At 44.7% G+C, this 20,076-nt stretch overlaps 1 long non-coding RNA gene across 2 annotated transcripts in view; it reads right to left on the bottom strand.

Annotated features, from left to right (window-relative positions):
* Nucleotides 1-1,783: 1,783 nt before the first annotated feature.
* The window catches only part of LOC140494025 (uncharacterized), a 49,741-nt gene continuing 31,448 nt past the window's right edge, over nt 1,784-20,076 (bottom strand). Inside the window, exons 6-8 of one of the 2 annotated variants that reach the window (XR_011963838.1) lie at nt 15,445-15,551; nt 9,427-9,611; nt 1,784-2,389 (exon numbers count right to left, since the gene is read on the bottom strand). This is a non-coding gene — a long non-coding RNA (uncharacterized lncRNA). The remainder of the gene's footprint in view (nt 2,390-9,426; nt 9,612-15,444; nt 15,552-20,076) is intronic. The other variant, XR_011963839.1, reaches the window with a different exon arrangement.

Below are 20,076 nucleotides of genomic sequence, written 5' to 3'. Positions count from 1 at the left end.
CTCTTCCAAAGAGGTTTCTTCAGTTGCTTTTTATTTGCACCTGGACTGATTTTAATTTTGCTCCCTAGTGCCAATATCATTTCTTAATATAGCCTTGATATCATCCTTAACCAACACACCAATTCCACCTCCTTTACCTTCATGTCTATCCTTTCGGAATACGGAGTACCCATGGGCAGTTCACTGTCCAGTCCTGATCTTCCTGTAACCATGTTACAATCATCCTTACCAGGCCATACCCATTTATGTCTGTATCTACTGCCAGCTCAGAAATTTTATTCGAAATACTGTGTGCTTTTAGGCCTAAGGATTTTAAATAAGATTGTTTCGATTTATTTTTCCCCTTTAATAGTTTCTTGAGTACGAGCTCCTTGATCTCACACACCGCACTCCTTCACGAACCCCATACATTCCATCTTCATTTATTAATCGTTGACATACATCTCGATCATTTATTCCAATCTCCAACTAACATTTTGGACTGATTTGATTCCTTCTCGCAGCATCGTCATGAGACTCACCTCTACATTCTGCTCCGTTGCTGACCTGCTGCTTTGTTTCCCAGCCTCCTGGTTTATTAGTTTAGATCCACCCAATTTGCACGAGAAAACCTCCCCACTAGGATGTTGGTGCTCTTCCAGTTAAGATACAATCTCTCCATTTCTTAAAGCCCCCACCTGTCGTGGAAGAGGGCCCAATGATCCAGAAATCTGAAATCATCGCCCCTGAAGTAGCTCTTTTAACATATGTTAATCGTTACCTAATCCTTACCTCTTTTACACCAGGCATTGGGTGTAATTCAGACATTACAGAGAATTGTTTTCTCTCTCTCTCTCTCTCTCTCTCTCTCACACACACACACACACACACACACACACACACACACACACACACACACACACCCTTCATTACTTTGAAGAAGAATACCTGGAACCTTATAAATAATCAGAATGATAAGTGGAATGAAGAAATTAGTTAAAGGTAGGATGTGAGAAATTAGAGTAATGAACTTACTCCTGATTGATCAGAACAGACTAGGATGTGAACTTATTGCAGTGATCAAAATTATGGCAAAAAAACAGGGTAAAATAAGAATACTTCATTTCTCTTAGCTGGCATTACATCATCCCAGTTTCAAGATCATCGGCACAAGACGTTGGAGTGAGATAAGTCAAAACCTCTTTATTGAGAGAGTTGTTAGGATTTGGAATGCCCTACCTGGGAGATTTGTGAATGAAGACTCAAGAGGGAAATGGATATATAATTTAACCTTCCCAAATTAAAGGGCAACAGTGATAGAGGTGGCAAATGGGAGGATTTGGGAGACACTTCCTCAGCTGATGCATACACACTGTTCCAATAGCCTCATTGTGTACATTAAAGTTCTGTTCTCTATCAGGTACAGATGCAAGTCAAAGCCAGTATCAGATTATTTCCAGCTGTAAATGTTGGCAAATATCTGATCATTTTGCTGTAGCATAACCATTTATAATGCAAGTATTGCAAGTTCAGCTTGATGATGAAGTCTAATTAGTACTCAGCACACGAATATTTTAAATTTTGTATCCCAACAAATAAAACAAATATTTCCTTTGCTTTGCCACAATACTCTTTCGAAAATGTCTGACTGTTTACTCACACGGATGTATGTTGTTCATTCTTTTTCACATTTCACATTAAATACCATTCATTCTGAAAATTGCAAGGTTTCAAATTGTTGTTCACTTCAATTTAATAACATAAATCATTTATTTAATCTAATATTCTCTGAATTATTGTCATTTTTCAATTGTTGGAAAATAACTGAAGCTCGCACATTTGGTGAGAAATTAAACTGATCGATTATGCATAAATATGTAAGAACGCAATTTCTATATTACTGTTCAATAGTTTTCTCACTCGAAAAATACAATCATTCAGAAGCCAACGACTTTCCAAATGTTGGAGCAACGATGTATTCATTTAAATACTGACAATGAGTGTGCAATTGCAGCGAGTTTTGAGAAGATTTTTAGCTCAGGTTGAAATTTTGGATGTAGGCTTCTTCGCTGAGCTGGGAGGTTCATTTCGAGATGTTTTACCATCTTCATCTTCAGTGGGCCTCAGGGGAACCAACGCTGAAACTTCCTGCTTTCTATTTATATGTTTGAGTTTCTTTGGGTTTGTGATGTCATTTCCTGTGGTGATGTTATTTCCTGCGGTGAAGTCACGTCCTGTTCCTTTTCTCAGGGGTGATGGCTGAGGTCTAACTCGGTGTGTTTGTTGATAGAGTTCAAGTTGAAATGCAATGCTTCTCGGAATCCTCGTGCGTGCCTCTATTTGGTTTGTCCTAGGAGGGATGTGTTGCCCCAGTTGAAGTGGTGTCCTTCCTCATCCGTATGTGAGAATACTAGTGAGAGAGGATGATGTATTTTTGTGGTTACATGATGTTCATGTATGCAAAAGCATGTAATTGTGATCACCACTATAGTCAGATAACATGTTCTTTGTTCGGTATTAAATAAAATATACAATCTTTATTTTTGTATCATAAAATGTTGGCAGGAAAGTATATTTTAGTTCCATAAATATAACATCAACCTAATTATTTTCAGAGGTGATGCAATTATTGTTTGGTTAAATAATGATATTTCACACTTTTGTGAATCACAGTTCACGATCATAGCAAATATCTGATTTTATCAGATCAGATTGCAATCATAACCTACATTGAAAAAAGACTTTAAAAGATTTGAATTCATGCACAGCTGCCTGTGATACTGGGTAAGACATTTGTCTGCTCTTAAATGAATCCAGAGAGCTTCCACCTGGGTCAGGGCAGTCATTCAAACATTATTTCACAACAAATTATTTCGACTCCATCTTCGGTCTGAGCCTTGACTGGGGGCAGATGAATGGACATGAAGTCTCAGAATCACATCGCACAAGTTACTTATGGTGATTATATCTGGCCTGCCTCCCAGACTCCAAGCATCTGCTATCTGGACCAGACACTGGGTAAAGACAAGTTGACAGTATTCTGCAGCACATTGTGTCTCGCAAAGAAAGCTCCAAACCCGTGTCCAATAAATGTCACCTTCACATTCACCAGTATACAAATAAAATTGTACATCTCTGTTGATGGACAAAAAAATAATACATGGGTCAACCAACAAAATCTATCTGAAGAAAACAGCAGCAAATGACAAGTCCAGAATCACCTTAATAACAGAACTTGACAGATTCTGTCTGGTGTAGGTCATCACACACATGTTGTACTGGTACTCAGGTGACTGTAAAAATGCACCCCAGAAGTGGACGCCTTGGCCCAAGGCCCCTACAGAGCTTCCTGATCTCACACACATCACTCCCTCACACATTCAACAATTGAAAAGAATCCACATGCTGAGTGAAACATAGAACAGTACAGGGTAGACCCTTTGGCCTTGACATCCTGCCGACTCTTTATCCTACTCTAACATCAGACTAACCTACATACCCTTCATTATACTATCATTCAATTGCCTATCCAATCGTCTCTTAATATATCCCCAATGCAGCTGACTCTACTACAGTTGCCAGCAGTACATTCCAACCATCCACCATTCTCTATGAAAGGAACCTACCTCTGACATCTCCATTCAACCTTCCTCCACTTACCTTTAGGTTTTTCGCCCTTGTGATAGATATTTGCATCATGGGAAAAAGTATCTCGCTATCCACTCTATCTTTGCCTCTCGTCATCTTATAAACCTCTATCAAGTCATCTCTCATACTTCTTTGTATTCATCAAATGCAACTTTCCAGAACTAAGTAATGGAGAAAGTGAGAACTGCAGATCCTGATGAACTGCTGATTCCCAAAGCTTTGACTCTCCTGTTCCTCAGATGCTGCCCCAATGGCTGTGCTTTGCCAGCACCACACGTTTCGACTCTGATCCCCAGTACCTGCAGTTCTCACTTTCTCCATTACTTCGAGCTCTCCCCTCTGCACACTGAACAGGGAATTAATCAGCAGAAACCCGTTGCATGTGGAGCTGACTGTTTAGTTCTGGAAAGCTGCATTTGATGAATACATTTATTAAAAGAGAAATTACAATTCAACAAATATTCATTCATTCCCAGAGGTATAGGATTGGTTCATGAATTGGGCAGCTTGAGAACAAACAATGAATGACGAACGAACTCCGCGTTATAGAGTATTCCAGGTGTTACATTCCAGGCTGGATTTTGTTTACCTTAATGCTGGGAATGTTATCGGATAAACAGATGTGATAACGGAATGAGGTGAAATGGAGAGTTGTGACATTTTTGCCATCACAGAGATGTGTTTGAGGGAGGTCAGGGCTGACAACTCAATGTCCTGTCGTACAAGATCTCGAAGCACGACAGGAGAGGTGGTAAAAGAGGAAAGGGGGTAGCATTACTAATTGTGGAGAAAGTTACTGCAGTAAGAAGGATCTAATGAGGCTTGGTGGTTAGGGCTCAGGATCAAAACCATGAAGACACACCGCTGGGGATATATTATAGACTCCCAAACAAAACAAAGTACAGGAGCTGATATAGAACCAATTTACTGAGGTGTGCTAATACAACAATGGGGTCATTATATTCAGGCATTTCACTTCCAAACATTCATTCGGACAGTGATAACATTTTTAAGAGGGGACAGATGCCTTGAAATTTATTCCTGGGAGCTTGTTATGTCAACGTGTAGCAGATACAACAATGGGCGGGGCTGTGCTGGGCCTCACCGTGGGGAACGACGCCAGTCAGATGTTGCAGGCAGGATTGGGGTGAGCATGAAAGGACCAGTGACCGTGTCTCCTATGTCTTGAGTTTGCTAAGGAAAAGACCCAGAAATGTTTGAAAAATAAAAGCTTCTTGGATTTTGGAGACCGATTTTATGAAAAATATATGACAGGATCTGGCCAAAGTGCAGATGCTTCTGGGTGCAACTGTAGCAGAACAGCGTGGGGCGCTAGTTAGGGGGTCACTTGAACAAAATGTAATTGATGACAGTATCGGCCCAGCATGTTACACCGAAGATAAATTTTAGGAACACAAGCCCAGAGAACCTCGGGTGTCGACACATTTCCGAACAGAATTAAAAAGGAAAAAGAAGCTTAAAGCAGTTACAAAGTGAGCAGGTCCACGGAGGTCCGAAAAGAATATAGAAAGTGTAGGGCAAAACTTAAAAAGTCAGTAGAAGAGCAGAAATGTTGGCGGGGAGTTAAAACATTCGAGGGTAGAGATGAGCAAGAATTCAAAGACATTCTTTCGAGTTATTAAGGGGAAGAGGATAACGCGGGAGAGAATGGGGAGTATTAAGGACCAAGGGGGCAGCCTGTGCACGGAGCCAGAGAATATGTTAAACACTGACTTTCTTTCGGTCTTCAGTTTGAAGAAGGAGTTCCTGGATTCAAGGAGAGTGACCGTGTGATCCTTGAGTGAATTGATACAGAAGCTGGCAATGAATTGGAAGTTTTTGTGGGATAGAGAGTAGTCAAATGCACAGACCAGAATGCGCTGTATCTTAGGCTGACGTGAGGAGAATACTGTCTCTTAACTTTTCATTTTTGTTTTGCCTCTGGCCACAGAGAAGGTGTGATAGGACAGGATAATATCTAATATTGATACAACTTTCAAACAGAGTGCTAGAAATACCGCATGGGGTTAAAGACCACCAAGTCTCACATCAGTGAGAGGGAAATCATGTTCGAAAATTCTTCGGGCTGTTGAGGCTGGCTCATTAAATATCTTTAGGATTGAGGCAGACATTCTCATACAAGGTTTATGGGGAAAATGCAGACAAGTGGAATGGGGGATTATCAAAATCGATCTCACCTAATTGAGTGGAAAAGCAGACTCAGTGAGCGGATAGACATATTGTTGGCCCTGTGTCGAATTGTATCATTTTTTCAATCGCCTTGTATTCTCTGGAACATCAACCTCTCTCGCTGTGGAGTGAGACACAGTTTGGAATGCAGTCGATAGATTCATGGAATTAATAAATGCAGTACTCTTAGACAGAAAGGACCAAGGGACTGTGACAACGCAGATTGGCTGCCGGGGTCAAGATTAGCATCAGCGCAGTTAGCACTACCAGAAGGAAAATCTCAGTAAGACATCTTCCAAGGCCAATCAGTGATCTTGGATGGAGAGCAGGTAGTTAGTGGCCAGGTGTCAAGGAGTGCTTAATGCCCAAGTGCTACATCACTGAGTGTCTCCCTCCTTCCCTAACCAAAACTAAATGTGAAGCGGTAGAGAGACATGCGGTTGGTAGCAGAGTCAGGAGTAATGTTTGGCTCAAGAGGTTTTGGACAACAGCAGCTCAGCGAAAACTACAGGCAAGCTCAAAAAAAAGTCCTTTAAACTTTAGTCTTGCAGCAATGGAGATGGCAGTTAGGACTGTTGATACGGGATGTGGGGAGCTCAGAGAAATTCCCACAGTCCTTGGTAACTACACGTGTGGAAAATGCACCCAGCTGCAACTCCTGGGAGACCGTGTTCGGGAGCTGGAGCTGGATGCACTCAGGATCATCTGAGATATTGAGAACTTCATCGATAAGAGCTTTCGTGTTGTGGTCACACCCAAGACTCGCCCCAATCATATTTCTGTAATGACTATAATATCCCAGTCCCGCATTAAGATCCATGTTGTGAGTACATTAGGTTTACCTATCTGACCTGTTGCATTTAAATAAGGGCAATTTAATCCAACATGAGTCCTTGCTCCCTGTTGTGTTCAAGACAGAGAGGAAGTTGGCGACCACCTGGAATGGGGAATGGAGTAGGCAGAGAATGCAGGAATACCCTATGGCAATTCTCCACAAAAACAAGTACACCGATTTGGAACCTGTTCAGGGTAAATACAATCCAGGGGAAAGCAGCAGTCGCCAAGGTTGGTGGCATTACCATTGACTCTGGGGCACAGTGGGAAAGGGTAACAGTTAACAGGACCTTAGAGATAGTAGAGTCGATTGTTAGAGGGACAGACCGGAGATTCTGTGGCTTCAAATGGGAATCCAGAATGTTGAGTTACCGCCCAGGTGCCAGGGTCCAGGATGTCTCCGAGCGGCTGCAGAACATTCTCAAGGGGGAGGGGGAGAAGCCAGAAATCATTATGCACGTTGGCACAAATGACACGGGTCGATGTCGGAATGAGGTCGGACACAGTGATTAGTGAGAGCTGGGAGAAAAGTTAAAAACCAGGACCTTGACCATGGTCATCTCCTGATTACTTCCATTGTAATGAGCTAGTGAAAGTAGGAACAGGAGGATATGGCAGATAAATAAGTAACTAAAGAATTGGTGCAGGGGTGGGGGGCAGGGAGATTCAGATTTTTACATTGTTGTCTTTTCTGTGACAGAGTTGACCTGATCAGGAGGGACAGGTGGTGCATGCACTGGGAATGGGACCAGGATCTTGTTGGCGAATTTTGTTCATGCTACAAGGGAGGATTTAAACTATATTGGCGAGGAGCAATATCGTCATGATCAGGGAGGCAAGAACGAGGCTGGTAGGAGATACAGTAATCAGAAACAATAAAGTGAAGAGACAGGACAGGCTGGAACATGATAAGGAGTAAGGAATGCCTGTTGGATTAAACTACTTTCATTTCTGTGCAAGAGGGTTGGCAGGTAAGACCAATAAACTAATGGCGTGGATAGGAACATGAGATTGGGATAATGTAGCCTTTATAGAAACATGGCTAAGCGAGGGTCAGGACTGGCAGCTTCACGCATCAGGTGCTGGTGCTTTAGGCGGGACACGGATGGTGGAAGGAGGGGAGGAGTTGAACTTTTGATTAAGGGGATTATCACAGCAGTAATCAGAGATAAAATAACTGACCAATCATCCAGTGAGGCTTCACGGGTGGAGCTAAGAAGTAGGAAGTGGATGATGATGTCACTGGGTTTGTACTATCGGCCTCCAAATAGTCAACGTGAATTTGAGTAACAAATATGCAGGGGGAAAGTAGACATGCAGGAGCAATATGGTTGTCAGAAGAGTGGATTTTAATTTGTAACAGACTGAGACTGCCAGAGTGTGAAGGGATTTGATGGAGTGGAATCCGATAAGTGAATTCAGGAAAGTTTCCTCCAGCAGGATGGAGAGTGTCCTACTTGGGAAGGGGCAAAACTCAAACAACTCTTGGGAAACAGAGCGGGACAGGTGACTGAGGTGACAGTGGGGGAGCACTTTGGGACCAGTGACCATCGTCCTATTAATTTTCAAATAGCTATGGAGAGGGACAGAACTGGTCCACAGGTTCAAGTTCTAAATTGGGACAAGGGGAATGTTGATGGGATTGGACAGGATCTTGCAGGGGTCGACTGGAGTAATTTTTTTGCGGGTAAATGGCTCGCTGGCTAGTGGGAATCCTTTAAACGTGAGATAGCTAGAGTTCAAAGTCTATATGTTTCTGTGAGGGTGAAGGGCAAGGTTGGCAGGAATGGGGAACCCAGGATGACAAGAGATATTTAGGCATTGACTGGAAAAAAGGGATGTGTGACTCAGGCACAGGCAACTGGGATCATGGGAGTCCCTGGCGCACAATAAGGAATATAGGAGTTAACCTTTGATGGAAATCAGGAGACAAAGTGGTTATGAAAGAACCTTGGCTGAGAAGATTAGGATGAATCCAAAGAGGCACTTTAAGAATATGTGAGAAGTCTGGTTGAATTTATAAAACAGATGTCAAGCTGGAAGATTAAGTCCAATCCCAAGATCCTGTGCTTAACCAAAGTAGACTACAACAGGATGAGACAGTAATTTTTCAAAGTGCACAACAAAATTATGTATATTTGTGAAAAGGAAGGACTGTAGGAAAAGGAGTAATCTGTCATTTGTATCTAAGGAAATTAGGGAGTCTATCAAATTGAAATAGAAGGCATACAAATTGGCAAAGACCAAGGAGAAACTAGGAGATTAGAAAAACTTTAAAGATCAACAAAAAGCTTGATGGGATTTTGACTGGGTATACAAATGAGTAGCTATCCCCAGGGCAAGAATAGCAGTTTACAATGCTCGAGGAAACCTATTGCGTGGGGAACATATGGCTTATTTAATTGTTGAAGTACTTATCTGAAGAAGTCTGTCAGCATAGAGATGAACCTGATAAAGTTAAAAATTACATCGTGCTTGGAAAGCTAGTGCTTCCTAATAAACCTGTTGGACTACAACCTAGTGTCATGTGATTTTTAACTTTGTCCACCCCATTCCAAGACCGGCTCCTCCACATGAGAATCCTGACAGACAACCCCACCGAAAATGAAGCACCTGTCAAGTACTTGACTGAGCCACGGAGGTGTTGGGGAGGGGTGTGTTGTTAAAAAAAAAAATGCTGAATTGAACTAGTATTTTTAAACTGCCGTTGCCACGGAGATAATCCTGACAACCAGCTTCCATTCAAAGCCACAAAGCACGTTAACATGGACTTGCCTGTGTCTCAGTCCGTTTTCCAGTCACACTGAGATTTGAAATATTCGCCCACGGACAGAATACACACCTTTCCTTCCAGATGAAAAGGCCAATGATATTCAGATCGGCACGGATCAAGTAACTATCAGATCAGAACATGAAGTTCAATTTGAATTTCTCATCCGCAAATCCACCCTTTCAGTACCCTACAATAGGAAAAAACAAGTCAACATTGTTAATACAGGATGGAACTTTAAAAGACAATGATAGTATTAAATTGTAGTTTCCTTGTTCCCCCAAAACTTTAAATCTCAGTCTCACGATTTCTCTCTCTTGTTAACTGAAATCCAAACCAATCTCGTCCCTCCTTTCCTCCACACTCAGTTCTCGCAATCTCTCTCCTCGTCTTGAATTCAGTTTCCGAGCTGCTGTCTGCAGACTAAGAACCAAATCAATGAGTTTGACTTGGAGCCTCCAGGGTGTTGGTGAATCCTCCCCCAATCTCCCAGAACACCCATTCTCTGATGAGAACCATTCTGCACACACTGGCCAAATCATATCTGGTTGAACTAAAATTAACCAAATTAGAACTCTAATTAGAGGCCCATCCTTGTCATTTTCCATAACAATCCTGACTATTCATAAGAGTTCTGACAACTTGCTGCAAAATGCTCCCCCAGTGATACTTTGACCAATTGTCAGGACACCAGGCAAAGGGCTATTCCCCTGGGTCGTGTCCTCAGAAGAAAGAAGGAAGGGAGCTGCTAATGACAGATTAATCCCACACATCCACAGCCTCCCTCCCTGGCACTGACCCGCCCTGCATATCCGCCAACAACTGGCCAGCACTGTGCCCATGCACTGATCTCCCTTCCTACGGAACATGCTCTCGATCACACAGGAGCCTGGAGGATTGATATCAGCTGCTGCCCAATAGAGTGGAGGGGGCGGGGCTGGAGGACGGGAAATAATGGAATTGTAACCAATGAATGAATGTGGAGGACACTGGGGGATGGACAGGTCAGTGAGGGACAGGAGCAGTGCAGCAGTAGGAGGGAATACTAGACAAACTGAGTAATGGGAGAGTCTGACAGGAGAGAAACTACAGGAATGTTCTGTTTGGAGCCTCAGGCAGGGACAGCTGGGAGACAGTATGGCCTGGTGGCTTGGGCATGTTTTATAATCATCTTCTTCAAAGCCACTGTTACCAAACTCTGAACCCGATCCTCTTGGTCCAGAGGAAAGGACACTACCACCATTTCATAGTGGGGTTGTGGAAAGAAAGGAAGATTTGCTCAACCTCACTCACATGGAAACTCCGCGAGTTCCTTGTACTTACAGTCTACCGTGGAGATGGAGGAGACAGAGCAGGTGGGAGGGGGTAGGGGGTAGGGATATAGGGACTGCCTTTCAAAAGGAACTCACCTGTGTTGGTGTTATTAACAAGACTCAATACGCAGTCACCAACACAAAGCTGATGTACGTGAACGTTATCCAGAATATTAACTCCTATAACTGGGAGACGCAGACCCCAATGTACAGAGATAAGTCCTGGCTATCAATAACAGCCTTGTGCGTGGGAAATCATGACTCATGGAGTGGACTGAGTTTACTGAAGAAGTAACAAAGCGGATTGATGAGGGCAGAGCGGTGAACATGATCTTCATGGACTTCAGTAAGGCGTTCAACAAGGTTCCTCATGGGAGATTGGTTCGCAAGGTTAGATCTCATGGAATACTGGGAGAGCTAACTATTTGAATATAGAACTGGTTCAAAGGTCGAAGACAGAGAGCGGTGGTGGAGTGATGATTTTCAGGCTGGAGCCCTGTGACCAATGGAATGTCACAAAGATCGGTGCTGAATCCACTACTGTTTGCCATTTATATTAATGTGAACATAAGAGGGATTGTTAGCATGTTTGCAGATGAGACCAAAATTGGCAGTGTAGTGGACAGTGAAAAAGATTACCTCAGAGTTAAACGGGATCTGGATCAGATGGGCGAATGGGCTGAGGCGCTCAGTTTACATAAATGTGAGATGCTGCATTTTAGGAAAGCAAACATTAGCAGGATTTTTGCAGTTAATAGTAAGTTCCTGGGGAGTGTTGCGAAACAAAGAGACCTTGGAGTGCAGGTTCAGAGTTCCTCGAAAGTAGAGTCACAGGTGGATAGGATAGTGAAGAAGGCAGTTGGTATGCTTTACTTTATTGGTCAGGGACTGTAGGAAAGGTGTCGGGATGTCGTATTGTGGCTGTACAGGACATTGATTAGGCAACTTTTGAAATATTCCAGCAATTCTGGTATCCTTCCTATCGGAAGGATGTTCTCAAAATTGAAAGGGGTCAGAAAAGAATTACAAGGATGTTGCAGCGTTGGATAGGGTGTTTTCCCTACAGCGTCGGAGGCTGAGGGGTGACCTGATAGAGATTTATAAAATCAGCCGGTCATGGGTAGGGCAAATAGACAAGGTCCTTTCCCTGTGGTTGGGGTATACAGAACTAGGGGAGAGGGAGGGGAGAGTAGGCAGAGAGGGTGGGCTGAGGGTGGGGGGAAAGAGAGGATGTGGGGATTGAGAGTGGTCGCACGGGTGAGGACAGAGATGGGGGCAGGGGAGGACAGACAGAGGCAGGTGAGAATCAGAGAACGGGGAGTGGAACAGAGGGGGAGGGAAACAGAGTGGGGGGGAACAGAGTTATTTTATGGATCTACAACTCAACCCTGTTCCTGTTTTCGCCTCCTCACTTTCAACCCCCCTGAAGAGCTCAGAACTGCATAGTTCCTGGAAAGTCGAGTTTCAGGGAAACTGGGTGCTGAAGACTGCATTTGGCATGCTGACCTTTATTGGTCTGTGCACTCATCAATAAAGGGACCTGGGTTCGATTCCACTTTGTGTCGTGTTGGCACATTCTCCCTCTGTGTGTTAGCACGGGCGTCCTCTGGGCGCTCTGGTTTCCTCAAACAATCCAAAGAGGTGCAGGTTAGGTGGATTAACTGTGGGTAATGCTGGGTTACATGGTTCTGGTGGGATGGTATTCCGATGGTTGGTAAGGTCTCATGGGCTGAATGGGCTGCTTCCACACTGTATGGATTCTGTCACTGAGTATAAGAGTTAGGAGGTCACGTTGTGGCTGTACAGGGCATTGGTGAGGCCAGTTTTAGAATACTACATTCAATTCTAGTCTCCCCGATTTCAGGAAGATAGGACTCAGCGCCATAATAACAAGTTCCTGGGAAGTGTTGACAAATAAATACACTGTGCAGAGTGGTTTGATCGTTCCTTGAAAGTAGGGCTGAAGGTAGACAGGTCGGTGAAGGTGGTGTTTGGTATGCTAGCTGTTATTTGGCAGTGCATTGAGTATAGGAGTTGGGAGATCATGGTTCGGTTGTACAGTTTATCGGCTCAGCCACTTTTGGAATGCCCAGACTGCTTTACATTCTAGTATCCCTGCTATCGGAAAGATGTTGGGAAACCTGAAAAAGTCCAGAAAAGATTTATAAGGGTGCTGCCAGTATTGAAACATGTGACCCATAAGGAGGGGCTGAGGACATTTTGCCTGGAGTAGTGGACGTTGTGGGATGGCATTATACAACGTCTTCAAGGCTGCAATGTTTCCTGCAACTATCACCATTTCAGATGCTGCCAGACCTGCTGAGGAGCTCCAGTAATTTTTTTTTTTAAATTTCAGATTTCCACGATTTTGCTGAGGCACTTAGAGTCATAGACATTTAAAAGGCTTCATATTTTGTTGACTCTCACCCCTGGGATGGCAGGACTGATGGATGAAGAGGACTCAAACCTCGTTTAATTCTCCTTTCCTTTGTCTTTCTGAGCTGTTGCCTGCATCACGAATACTCTATCTCCCATTCCCTGACCTGAATCTGGCCCATCTAAGCCACTCTTTAGCTCCTAACCCCCTGCCAGACTAGTTACAGTCTCATCAATGGAACTGGCAATCACCCCACCAGGAGATTTCTCCCAGCCCTGCCCAGGGGTAACCAGTCAGGCTGGTACAAGTCTCACCTAGCCCAGAAACGGTCGCAGTGCCTGGAAAATCTAAACGCTTCTCTGGTACACCATTTCTCCAGCCACACATCCAGCTGATCTATCCTCTTGTTCCTGGTCTCACTAGCACATGGCACTGGGTGTAAATCTGACATTATTTCTTTTCATTTTAATATATCTCTGATTTTCCTTTATACATATTTCAGGCCCTCATCCCTTTGTTTCGCGATGTTGTTGGTATCTGTGTGTTCCACAACCATTAGTTATTAACCCTCCAGCTGCAGAACTCACTGTAGCCACTCCATGCTATGACGAATCCTAGCACCAGGGAGGTAACATGCCATCCTTGATTCATGTCTGTGGCCACAGAAGTACCTGCCCTTACTCTGACGACTGATCCCATGTCACGATAGCCCTGCAACTGTCTTTCCTCCTGTTCTGTGCAGCAGAGTTATCTGTGGTGTCATGACCCTGGCTGTTGCTGATTTCCCCGAGAGACCACCCCACCCATTCACCCCCAACAGAATTCCAACCAGTATACAATATCTGTTTGAGAAGGGGATGATGAATGGGGACTCCTGCACTCCCTTGCTGAGCCTTTAACTTGATGTGATGGTCACCTATTTGTGCCTGTGTAACCCTCACCTGCAGTGTGACGAACTCACTAAACGTGCTGTCCATAATATTCTCAGTATCGTAGATGGTCCACTCACAGCTCCAGGTCTGAAAAGCAGTTTCCCAGTAGCGCAGATGGACACACTTCCTACACACATAGCCGTCAGGGACACTGGAAGCGTCCCTTATTTCCCACATTGTACAAGAGGAGCCCGCCACGGGTCTGAAGATTCCTGTCTCAATGTCTCTCTAGATTCAGCTAGTTGCTCTCATTAAGAGAATTTAAAAGAGCTTTCAACCTTACTTCACTTCAAACATGTCCATTATAATCAATAGCCCTAATCTTTACTTAAGCTGATATATTATACTTTAAAAACTGTTAACAAATACTCCACAGTGTCGCTTACAAATTGGCTGTTCCCATTGGGACCATGCGAAATTCTGAATAGCCTGAACTAAAACTGAGTTTCAGCATCACCTTCTCCCTGTCTCATTCCCCCTCTGTTTTCACCCAACTCCAAAACATTCTCATTGAGCCAAGCAGCACTCAGCGTCAACATGGCCTTCAGCAATTTCTGGATGAACAGATAATTGTCAGAATCTGTAAAATTCCACCTGAAAAGTTACTGGAATTTGAGTCCATAAGAAATTGTAATGGGAAATTTACATGGAATTGAAAGTAAGGAGTTCACAGGTGAAAGTCATAGAGTGGTTGACTGGGTCTAAACATAACAGTTCCTGCAAAGAGTCGAGGTGTAGTTTGGATAAATCTATGTTCCCTCTCAGACCAATATCTCCTTCCCGGGCTGCACGGCCCAGAACAGAGCACGTACCCCAAGGGTGAACCAACCATGAATTTGTACATCTTTCTGCTATTTGCTTGACAAAAATATGAGAGTCTGGAATAGGGTGGTTCTGGAAAAGCACAGCAGTTCAGGCAGCATCTGAGGAGCAGTAAAATCGACGTTTCGGGCAAAAGACCTTCATCAGGAATAGAGACAGGGTGCCTGCAGGGTGCAGAGATAAATGAGAGGAAGAAAACGTAGGAAAGAGTACAATAGGTGAGTGGGGTGATGATGAAGGTCAGAGAGGAGGGTGGAGTGGATAGGTGGAAAGGAAGATAGGCAGGTAGGACAAGTCATGGGACAGTGCTGAGCTGGAAGTTTGGAACTGGGGTGAGGTGGGGGAAGGGGGAATGAGGAAACTGGTGAAGTCTACATTGATGCCCTGGGGTTGAAGTGTTGAAAGGCGGAAGATGAGGCGTTCTTCCTCCAGGCGTCGGGTGGTGAGGGAGCAGCGGTGAAGGAGGCCAAGGACCTCCATGTCCTCGGCTGAGTGGGAGGGGAGTTTAAGTGTTGGGCCACAGGACATTGTTTTTACCTAAAAATATGAGCTACTTTTCGACAGACAGAACAGACAAACCTTTCTCGTTCCACAGTGAAATGCCAATGATATCCAGATCCTGATGACTCCACTGACTGTAGAAACCTGCTTTTGAGATCCCGGTCTCAATTATTCTCAATTAATATCTGATAAAAAAAATCACAAGACAAAGGTCACAGTCAGTGCAAGATGAATATCAAAGACAAATATTTCCCTGGTATGTGTCTGATGTGTAAATGCTCCTCTTCAAATCGCCCCGCCCCCACCTAGGAAGAGGACATGTCCATGCGCCTCGCTGTACCTTGCCCCCAATAAAGATGGTGGCCATAACCCAGGACCGATCATTGCCTGAGGGCCACAGACATTTTCCCATTTGCTGCAAACGTGGGAGCAGGAGTTTCTAATTCAGGACTAGCGACCTGTACAGAGTGTAATTAAACCTCTCCCAGTCTAAACTGATACATTTCATTCGATTTCCGCCGACACTTCCCCTTTCCCGTTTCCACCTCCTTCACACACCAAGGGTCATTCTGGTACCTGTGACCCGTCCTTAGATCCGATTGTAGGAATTCTGAATTTTCCCAGCTCCCGTGTGGAAACAGGGCCATCAGCCCAACAAGCTCACACCCACCCTCCGATGATTATCCCACCCAAACCCATTCCACGACCCTATTACTCTACATTTCCCCTGACTAATGCACTTAAACTATGCATCCCAGAACACTCCGGGAAATGTAGCTGGGCCAATTTACCGAACCTGCATATCTTTGGACTGCAGGAGATAGGGGATAAAGAGTAAATAATAGGTTGAGATGGAGTGCAAAGAGAGACAGGAACATGTGGACAGACAAAAGAGTGGATAATGATCTTGCTGGAAGGGTGCACAGCTGTTAATGGAGGGGACAGGAACCTGTGTCTGGCAGCATCTCAGTGGAGGTGGTGGAAATGGTGGCTGATGATCTACGTTCCGCTGCAAAAACAGACCCTGAGCTTCCAGTTGCCTGCCACTTTAACACACGAGCCTGTTCCCTGGACAACATCTCTATCTCAAGCTTACTGCAGTGTTCCAGTGAAACTTGATGCAAGCTGGCAGAACCCTCCAAAAACATACCAAATTGCCTCCTCTTTCAAGGATTCACAATTTCCCCTCCCATGTGGTCAACAATGCTCTCCAGTGTAGTTCCTCCACTTCCTGCACCTCTACTCTTGAACCCCACACCTCCAACGCAACAAGGATAGAACCCCCCAGTCCTCACCTTCCACCCAGATACAACACATCATCCTCTGACAGTTCCACCACCTTCGATCAGACCGCACCAGAGATATATTTCTCTTCCCACTCCTTTCAGCATTCCACAAAGGCCATTTCCTCTGCGACTCCCTCATTAGATCCATGCTCCCCACCAACCCACCCTCCACCCTCCACTCCCAGCACCTTTGCTTGCCAGTTCAAGAGGTGTAAAACCTGTGCCCACACCTTCACCTCAACGTCAATCCACGGCTCCAAAGGATTCTCCCACATCCAGCAGAGATTTCCCTGCACGTCCAGATACCTCACCTATTTTATCCTTTGCTCTCAATGTGGTCTCCTCTACATTGGGGAATCAGAACGCCAACTTGATTCAGAGAACATTTCTGGAACACATGCACCAAACAACTCCACCACCCTGTGGCCGACCACTTCAACGCCCTCTCCCACTCCACCAAGGACATGCAGGTTCTGGACTGCCTCCATCGCCAAATCCCAGCCACCCGACGTCTGGAGGAATAACACCTGATCTTCCACCTTGGGATCCTTCAACCACACGGCATCAAGGTTTGCTCACCTCCCCTCCCCCAACCTTATCTCCGATTCAACCCTCCAACTCGACACTGGCCTCTTGAACTGTCCCACCTGTCCATCTTCCTTCCCAATTATCCACCCCACCCTCTCATCATTACCTCCCATCTACATCGACCTATTGCCTTCCGAGTTCCCATCCCACCAACCCCACACACCCCTCTTATTTACCTCTCAGCCCTCTTACTTTTGGAGAGCTGATGAGTTAAGCAGCCTCCTTTCAGCATTTACAATTCTGTGAACATTTCATTCTGAGCCCTCGAAGGAAAATCAGGGCAGGGTTTGTAAAGAGGTCAGATTGAATGAGGGTCTCAGTGAACAAAAGTGAGACACAAATACAGAGAGGTTTTGGGATGGATTGAATCAAATGTTATCAATTTGCACGGCTGCCAACATTACAGAAGTTACAAATGGGACTGATCAAGAGAGTGGAATTAGAGCAGCAAATAAATCTTAAACATTTATGCAGCTAAAGGGGATACTGGGTAAAGATACCACAGTTAGTGCTGATTTCATTCCAGACACACCGGCCAGGGCACACTTCCGTGCTGTGTCTACCATATTGATCTCTTTCAGATTTTTGTTCATTTGAAGTGTTTCATGTTCAGATAGTCCAGAGAAGACAGCTTCATTCTCCTCAATGTCTTCTGCCAAGGCAATGCTGCTGTTAGAATTCAAGTCGCTATGGTGTGTTACTGGCTGCTTCAAGGACTGGAACTGGCAATTGAGACTGAAAGGTTACTGTATAAAATATCTTCAATTGTATTGCCAGCTTGCCAGACACATGAGGGGCTTTAGAAAAAGAACTTAAATGATGGGCACTGAGTGTCAGAGTGCCTACTGTTGTGGGGACATTCTGTTTGGATACAATCTAATGGTAATTGTTAGAATTGACTTATCCTGGCTCCAGAGAAGTGGTCAGAGCATTATAACGGTCATCGAAGATGGTAACAAATTTGCCAGAGGTTACAAATCGTAAATGACAGAGTAGGCATGAGTTCTGCTGGTAAAAGTGTATAAATTTATTCAAAATGGCTCCAATTTACTTTCAGAAACAAGTGAGAGAAAAGCACATTACTGAGGCCTTTACATTAGTTAAAATTTAGAAATTCAGGAGAGCTGAAGGGAGAGCTGGTGTTGGGAGTTGTCGTAATGATAGGGAAAAACTTGTTTCACAGAGAGAGAGAGTTCACAGATGGAAAACTCAGCTTTAACATCACATCAACTGCAGAGTTGTCCAATTCTGCAGGTCCTGGTCCTTATCAGTAATATAAAAGGGAAAGCAGCATTCCTAGCTCAGAGAAATCATTCCCATGTTAGGCAGCTGGTCGAATATTTAACTGGTCATGTGATCTGGGAAGACACCAATGTAACGGGACCAGGGCGAAGCTGTGTAAATGTGGGGACTGTGGGAAGAAATTTACTTACCCTTCCCAGTGGGACACTCACTGACACAGTCACACTGGGGAGAGGCTGTTCACCTGCCTCACGTATGGGAAGGGATTTACTCGATCTTACAATCTGCTGAGGCACCAGAGCGGGCACAATGGATTTAGATCCTTCACCTGCTCCATGTGTGGGAAAGGATTCACTCAGTCCTCTGATCTGCTGAAACACCAGCGAGCTCACTCTGGAGAATGACCATTCACTTGCTCCCAATGTGGGGAGAGATTCACTCAAATGGACCACTTGCTGAGACCCCAGTGAGCCCACACAGGGGGAGAGGCCATTCAGATGGTCAGTGTGTGAGAGGGGATTCAGTGATTCATCCTGACCCCCTGAGACCCCAGTGAGCCCACACAGGGGAGAGACCATTCAGATGGTCAGTGTGTGAGACGGGATTCTGTGATTCATCCTGACTCCCTGAGACACCAGCAGGTTCACACTGGGTAGGAGCTGTTTCCCTCTCTGTGTGACAAGGGATTTGCTGAGACTCAACACGACTGAGGGCCCAGTGAGTGCTCACAGGGAAGTGGTCATCCCCCTGCTCCGTGTGGACTGCAGGACTCTGATTCTGATGTTACTGTCCATCAGAGTCAGGAGTGGACCTTGTACATGATGACACTGCTGGAGTATTGATGTTGTTGTTAACCACATTAACTGGGCTGGAGTTGACTGAATTTATATTGCCACTTTCTGAACCTCTGGGTGTCTCTCTGGGCAGTAGGTCACCACAAACAGCAATGTGACAAGGAGCAGGGTTCATCTGCATTGATTTAAATTGTGATCATAGCACTGCTGTCTCACAGCACCAGGTAAAAGGTTAGAGTCCAGCCTTGGTCAACGGCCTATGTGGGGTATCCACATTCTCCCCATAATAGTGTGGGTCCCCTCCATGTGCGCTGGTTTTCTCCCACAATTCAAAGATATGCAGGTTAGGTGGATCGGTCGTCATAAATTGTCCACAGTGTTCAGAATTTGCAGACTAAGTGGATCAGCCATGGGAAATACACTGTTACAGGGATGGAGTGCTCTGGGCGGGATGTTCTTCGAATGGTCGGTGGGGTTTGATGGGCCAATGCTCTCCTTCCACACTGTAGGGATTATATTCTATGATTGAGGATAAAGAATATCCTCAGGGTCTCCTTGGAAGAGGAGCATGTGGAGTGTATCAATGCTCTCTACGCCATTAGATAGAGGTGGGCACCGCAGGGGATACAGTGCATTATCTCTACCGCCACCGCCACCCCCTCACCCCCAACTCTACTTTAATTTAGCCCCTTCCCACTCTGTCACTTGTAATGGTTTGCTTTGCCCATAATGGGCTTTGTTTGTAAATATTCAACTGATGACACTGGTGTGCTACTGATGGTGATTATATGTTAACAAAA

This window comes from Chiloscyllium punctatum, chromosome 23 (genome assembly GCF_047496795.1).
Source record: "Chiloscyllium punctatum isolate Juve2018m chromosome 23, sChiPun1.3, whole genome shotgun sequence".
Taxonomy (NCBI): Eukaryota; Metazoa; Chordata; class Chondrichthyes; order Orectolobiformes; family Hemiscylliidae; genus Chiloscyllium; species Chiloscyllium punctatum.
This window is presented reverse-complemented; position numbering and strand designations above follow the sequence as displayed.